Here is a 7,870-nt window from a genome sequence, read left to right as displayed (position 1 = left end):
TGCTGGGATTACAGATGTGAGCCACCGCTCCCTGACCCATTTCATCTTGAGTCCCTTCCCTACCATTCACTCCCCAGAGGCCAGGAGCTGCCTCTCCTGAGTAGGTTCTCCCCCCACCACCACACACCAACTTTCTACCACCTTTTATAGGGCCTGGAAATCTGGGGACTCCAGAAGGTGCAGCCAGTAACATCTATTGTTTAGAGAAGCCGAGACTAGGCTGAGTCAGGTAACCCATGCAGGAGCAAGGTGTCATTTCGTTTTTCTAGGTCATTGTGTCCGTGTGGCCCTGGCCAGAAACCTGCCTTTCTTTCCCTGCCAGGTCACGAGGGAGGGAACACTCCTCTGCTGGTCGTGTCTCCAGGGTTCTTAGGGTGAACAGAAGGAAAGGCCCTGATTGATTTCCCCCTGCCTCAGGGGCCTGAGGCTTGAAAGAGGCCTCCAGCATAGGCCTACGATTCCCATGTACTTTAGCAGGAAGTGGGGGGTGGAACTCTTCAGGGATGAAGGAACAGAGGGGCGTCCATTGTTTCCTGACCCCCAAAAGCTCTCAGTGGGGAAAATGGCTACAATGTGGGGTGAAGGACTGTAGGGCTGAGCTGACAAGCAACTATGGATTGGCTGTGGACAGCCCACAATTTTTCTTAATTAGCCATGGCATCTTGCCCATCATGGAAATAAATAACAGGTGTCCCCTGAGGGCAGCACTTGAGAGGCGCCATTTATCGCCGTTCTGAGAGGAAACTGACAACATGACGGGTGACATAGCAGAAATAATGAAGAAAAATGGTAGTGGGCAAGGAAAAGCCCTGTCAGAGGAACCTTGCAATCAGTCCCCAAAGGGAAGACCCCTGCCCAGCACCCCTGGGAGGGCAGCACCTCCCCAGCAGGCCTGTTCTCCAGGCAGGAGTTCCATCTCCCATTAGCACTAGGCAGGCACCATGCAGTAGCATTTCAGGGTCACTGGCAACCCCTCCTGTACCATCATAGGTCACTGCGGATGTGTGTCAGAGTCCCTGAAATGCCACTTTGAGAGTTTTATTATTTTAGATATTTCAAGTTCAGGCAACTCTAATTTGTCTGTGTGGATTATCTCTGCCAAACGTTAAGAGTGTAGGCCACTGATCTGCCACCTGACATCCTTCTGGTCATTCTCTCTGTCTAATAGGTGGTTGCTAGATCTAGTCTAAAGGTGAAGAGGGGTCCCTCTCCTGTCGAAAGCTCGTGTTTCCACCTGTGCTCAGCATCACATTTCTCTTCATTAGCCAGGCATAGTGGCATGCACCTGTAATACCAGCTACTTGGGAGACTGAGGCAGAAGGATTGCTTGAGCCTGGGAGTCTGAGACCCACCTGAGTAACATGGAGAGACCTCATCCCTAAAAATTAAAAAAAAAAAAAATTAGCCTAGTGTGGTGTCACATGTCTGTGGTCACAGCTACCTGGGAGGCTGAGACAGGAGGATGACTTGAACCTAGGAGTTCGAGGCTGCAGAGAGCTGATTGCACCACTGCACTCCAGGCTGAGCAACACAGTGAGATCCTTATCTCCAAAAAGAAAAAAGGAATTTCTCTTTATCATGAATCCCCTCTCTAACCTCAATACTTAACTCTCCCTGTCTACTTTCCTTGAAGAATCACATACACTAAAGTCTCTTCCATTAAAAAGGAAACAGTCAAGCAGACTGTGATGGTTAATTTTGTAGCAACTCGACTGGATTAAGGGATGCCCAGATAGTTGGTAAAACATTATTTTGGGTTAGGGTGTTTCCAGAAGAGGTTAGCATTTGAATCATTAGACTGAGTAAAGATCTGTCCTCACCAACATGAGCAGGCACCATTTAATCTGTTGAGGGTCCAAATAGAACAACAACAACAACAAAAAGGCAGAGAAAGGGTCAATTCTCTCTCTCTTCTTGAGTTGGGACAGCCATCTTCTCCTGCCCCCAAAATAGAGGAGCTCCTGGTTCGTAGGCCTTCAGACTCAGACTGAATTACACCGCCAGTTTTCCTGGTTCTCCAGCTCACAGATGGCAGGTTGCGGGATTTCTTGCTTTCATAATTGTGTCAGCCAATTCCCATAATAAATCTCCTCTTATATCTCTGTACATATCTATTGGTTCTGCTTCTCTGTAGAACCCTGACTAACACACCAGGCCTCCCTGTAGGCTACATTGCTTTTCAGCTACCACCTTCCACACCTCTTCCCTTCCCAGCCAGCTTTTTAAAAATGTCCTCACCTTCTTACTCCAAAGTCCACACCAGTTTGACCTTTGCCCCAAACTGAAACATCTCTTTCCTAAATCACTAGTGATGTCTGTGACTAAAGCCCATGGACACTTTTCGGCCCTTATCTTACTCATCATTCCTCTTTTTTGAAATTCTTTCCTCCCTTGGCTTTGGAAAGGCTACATTTCTCAGATTCTCTTTGTACTTCTCCTTCTCAGACTCCATGGCAGCTCATTTTCCACTGTCTATAGCATAAATATTGGGAATCTTCCAGGCTCAAGACTCAGCTCCCCCTTCTCATTCTGCACTATCTTCCTAGGCAGACTCATGGATTCAATGACCTTAGGCGTCTCGATGATTCCCAAGTCTATGTCTGTAACCCAGGTTTCTCCCTTGAGTTCTATCACTGTAGATCTAATCTCTTACTGGAAACTCTCTGGGTATACTCTATAAGCACCTCACTTTGAACATATCTCAAACTGAATTTCTCTTTGTCTCTCTTTCACACTTATGTGCACGAATACACACTCATGTGTATTTTCCTGCCCTCAAATACAGGAGCTCCTGGTTCATAGGCCTTCAGACTCAGACTGAATTACACCACCAGTTTTTCTGGTTCTCCAGCTCACAGATGGCAGGTTGTGGGACTTCTTGCTTCCATAATTGTGTCAGCCAATTCCCATAATAAATCTCCTCTTATATCTCTCTATATATCCTATGGGTTCTGCTTCTCTGGAGAACCCTGACTAATACACCAGGCCTCCCTATAGTCTACATTGCTCTTCAGCTACCACCTTTCACACCTCTTCCCTTCCCAGCATGAATGCATGCCCAGCCAAACCTCCTGCTTAGGAGTGGCACCTTAACCTACCCTTACAAGGAACAATGAAGACAGCCATACAGCTTTTACACTGCTTCATGTAGTCCTCAGTGCTTTGGGAGCAATTAGCCAAATTTTACTGGCTGGGACCTTGGGGTGGGCCCAATGAGTCTAGTATGTATATTCTTGTTGCCTATACAAAATTGGGCAAAGCCAAACACAGGTCTGAGAAGTTCAAAAGATGAGATTAGGTGAGGCCAAAGGGAAGGGGATACAGCATCCATGTTCCATCAGTATACAGCAAGCCCCTTGCAATGGGCAAAGGGATGTAGAGATGCAACCAATCCTAGGAAGAAAGACAAATAAGAAGCAGATGGCCTCCCAGAGACCCCATCATTGATGAGTTTCAGAGCAGCGGTCCCAGCTGCAAGGGGCTTAGTAATACCAGACAGAGAGCCCAGAAAATTATAGAGTGGGAGAAAATTACAGAGTGGTGCATCAAAGCAGAAGTCTTGGCCTATGGATTGAATAATAGTAGAAGCATAGGAAATGCCCTGACTAGGAGGTTTCTTGGGTACCCAGTGCTCATCCAAGCACACCAAATCTTGAGTCTCAGAGAACAAAACTTAGTTCTCATCCTCACCAGATGATTGCACTGAAGTCCCTGCCTCATTCAAGACTGCCTTAGAAACTAGGATGTGCCTGAGGCTCCAGTTCAGATCCCTTCGGGAAAAGGAGGGATGGGAGAAAACAAAGTCAGGATAACAAGTTGAAGAGGCTGATAGCCTGTGTCTTATACAATGATTTATTTGTATGTATTTTGCACTGTGGCTTCTGGGGGTCAGTTTTCTGTGGCAAGCTGGCCTTTTCTCTTTCTGGACTTGGTTTTGCACGTGGTGTTGCATGTTTGGGGAATGAGTAGACCAGGGTGGCCGAGGGTATTTTCTATGGAGCAGCAACAGTAGGGTGTTGTCCTACCAGAAGTTTTGACCTTGGACTTATTGATGGGCCAGAAGAGGCTTTCTAGTGTTTCAATTGAGGCCATTGAATACAACTGCAGGAAAAAATAGCCTTGGTGATGTAATAAATCTAAGCCAAATGCCTGCCAAGTATAGATACAGTGTGGATCTTTATGTGTTGCTTGAGGATGTCTTTTGTATGGGAATGAGGCTGTTCTCTAGCCTTCAAGTTTTCCTTCTGATGGTAACATAAAAGGGAGTCTGGAGAGGCTAAGATGGGAAAAAAAAATAGAAATAGGGAAGAGAAGAAGAGATAAGTAGTACTACTTTATGTTTACTAAACTGCTACTGGATGTCAGGCTACTGCATAGATGCTAGAAGAGTCTATGGTCAGGGAGTTCACAGATTTGGGGAAACAAATATGAAAATGAACCATATATATATACATACATATATATATAGAGAGAGAGAGAGAGAGAGAGAAAGACGCAGTCTCGCTCTGTCGCCCAGTCTGGAGTGCAGTGGCGCAATCTCGCTCATTGTGACCTCTACCTCCCAGGCTCAAGCGAATCTCCTGCCTCAGCTTCCAGAGCAACGGGGATTACAGGCACCCACCACCACACCTGGCTAATTTTTGTATTTTCAGTAGAGACAGGGTTACGTCATGTTAGCCAGGCTGGACTCCAACTCCTGACCTTAGGTGATCCACCCACCTTGCCTTCCCAAAGTGCTGGGATTACAGGTGTGAGCCACCATGTCCGGCCACCTCTAATATTTTAATACTATGTGACAAATACACTAGTAAGAGTAATGATGATAATTGATACAGTCTGAGCACTTATTACAAACCAGATGCCATGTGAAATGCTCTACATGCATTGTATTATTTAAACCTATCAATCCTATGAGCACGACACCATTATTTCCATATTATAGATAAGAAAATTAAGGTTTCCAAAGGTCAGATAACTCATCCGGGATCACTCAGCTACAAGTTGAAGAGCCAAGATTCAAACCTATAACATCTGAGTCTAGAGGTCATACAGTTAATGCCTCCACCTGCAGCTTACTCTAATTAGAGTAAAGGCAGAGGAAAACACAGGGGAGAATGATCAGCTCTTCCCAAAGAGCTCAAGGATGGCTTGAGAGATGATATGAGTTGACTCTTGATCAATTAAAAGGAGTTTACAGGATAGGGAAGGAGAGAAGAACATTTCAGGTGGAGAGAGAAGAATGAATAAACCCGAAGTCTATTTGGAGCACTAGTCAGTGTGAGTACCCCAACGCACAAACACACTCACACACTCACTCAGAACTACATTTATATGCACACATGGACATGCTCATTTGTGCATAAGCATATGTGCACATATTATCACACATTCTTACACACAAATGCACTTATTTCACACACACTTAAGACATCAGTCAGACCCATGCACAGGTACACATATGTGCACACACTCACTAAGTAAGCACACACAGGCCAGGCACGGTGGTGGCTTATGCCTGTAAACCCAGCACTTTGAGAGGCCAAGGCGGGTGGATCATTTGAGGTCAGGAGTTCGAGACCAGCCTGGCCAACATGGTGAAACCCTGTCTCTACTAAAAATACAAAAATTAGCCAAGTTGCAGTGGTGTGCGCCTGTAATCCCAGCTACTTGGGAGGCTGAGGCAGGAGAATTGCTTGAGCCTGGGAGGCAGAGATTGCAGTGAGCCAAGATCGTGCCACTGCACTCCAGCCTGGGTGAGAGAGTGAAACCCTCTCTCAAAAAAAAGTAAGCACACACACTTTACCTGCTCTGTGAGATGTCTGCCTGAGGGGTGCATTCATTCCCATTCATCCTCTTTTCCAGTCTTCAACTCCAGTGGTCCAATAATAGTAAATGTTGTCCTTCACTGAGTGTCTCTGTTCTTCAGGAATTGTCCTATGTGCTCTCCATACACTATCCCTAATGCTTACAAGAAAAGGCAGGTGTTGTGGTTACATTTCACAGATGCGGTTAAAGGGCCCCAGGACAGGCTCGGGATCTTCCCAGAGGCAACATAGCTCACCAGTGGCTTTAAACCCAAGCCCATCTGTTTCTAGAGCCTGAGCTCTTTAAGCCAGTGGTCACCAACCTTTTTGGCACCAGGGACCATTTTCGTGGAAGACAATTTTTCCACAGACTGGAGGTGCAGGGGAGGGTTTGGGGATTATTCAAGTGCATTACATTTATTTTGCACTTAATTTATATTATGATTACATTGTAATGTGTAATGAAATGATTATACAACTCACCATAATGTAGAATCAGTGGGAGCCCTGAGCTTGTTTTCCTATAATTAGATGGTCCCATCTGAGGATGATGAAAGACAGTGACAGATCATCAGGCATTAGATTCTCATAAGAAGTGTGCAACCTTGATCCCTCATATGCACAGTTCACAATAGGGTTCATGGTCCTATGAGAATTTAATGCCATGGCTGATCTGACAGGAGGTGGAGCTCAGGCGGTAATGCAAGCAATGGGGAGTGGACGTAAGCACAGATGAAGCTTCACCAGCCACTCACCTCCTACTTGGAGTTGGGGACCTCTTCTTTAAGCCACCAAACTGCCTCTGCAAATATCAATGCCCCTAGAGCAGACTTTGTCCCAGAAGGGATTGGTCAAGCCCATGTGGCCTAGAAAGCAATGGGCTACAGCTGGGACCCACAGTGATGGTCCACACTGAGGCAGCCCTTTCTCCCTTCAAGCTGAGGTGCCTGTGAATGATTGCCAAGATGTGGAAGCATCACTGAGAGGAATGAGAATGCTTCATATCACTGTGGTCACAACTTCCATCAGTGCAGAAGTTTGGTGTTCAGAAGTATATTAAAGAATGAGGAAACTGAGGTGCTGGCCAACAGTTAGCGGACTGGACAGAGACTTGGAGAGAAGCCTTATGAGGCCTGATTCCAGGCCCATGTCCTTCCCACTGACTGCACTGCCTCCCAATTCCTACAGGGCTGCTTAGAAATCTTCAACATGAGTATGTTATATTAATTAATTTGCATGAGGAAATATGTAAGGTTTTAATAATTTGCGTGTACGAATTTATTTTGTTTCTTTGCACATGCTCTAATTTCCAGGAATGCACAAAGCTGAGTGAGTGCATGGTGGGATCCCACCTTAACAGATGGCCTAGTTGTAGCCCAGAGAGATTAGCTAAAGCAAGAAGCTTAGAATAACATCTTGAAGACCAGATTCAAGATCTCCTTTGTCCCAGATCTGGCCCTGCCATGTTAGTATAATTTTTTCTCCATGTTATTTCCTCAAAAGAGCATTCTTCCTTCTTCCCTCCCTTTCTGGGTCTCACACCTCAGATCTGTATGCTTCTCAGTGGCTACTTTCCTCCTTCCTGTATCCCTTTCTTTATTTTCCCACTTCATACTGAGCTGATTTATAGGCCAGAGTTGTCCCTTGGGCTGGACAGAAAAATAGCAAGGAGACAGATTAATGATCCCCTCAGCATTGCTCAGGAAAATGCCAGCACAGGCGCGAGACTGTGGTGTGGCTCCGCAGAAGGTAGGAAGCCAGCATCCACCCCCTGCGAGCGACTATGGTGCCATCTCAAGCCAACACCTGGTTTGGAGGGAGGGAGAAAGGATTGGGAGGCCTCCCCCATCTACTCCACTCATTGCTTTCCTTTTGTTAAGGTAGAATGGAGAGCCTTGGGGCAATGAGGTGAGGAAAGAAAGAGGGGTAAGTACAAAAAGATTCCCCAGAGAATTTGTACCCCAAAGATGACATGGATTAAAGTTTCTGGATTAAAAAGAATCCTTTTCTGCATTGCTCTCGCTTCAGAAGCACAACACATGATTAATCCATACCCACATCCGTAC

The sequence above is a fragment of the Pongo abelii genome, chromosome 9 (assembly GCF_028885655.2).
Source record: "Pongo abelii isolate AG06213 chromosome 9, NHGRI_mPonAbe1-v2.0_pri, whole genome shotgun sequence".
Classification (NCBI taxonomy): domain Eukaryota; kingdom Metazoa; phylum Chordata; class Mammalia; order Primates; family Hominidae; genus Pongo; species Pongo abelii.
The sequence above is the reverse complement of the archived record's forward strand: the minus strand, read 5'-3'. Positions refer to the sequence as shown.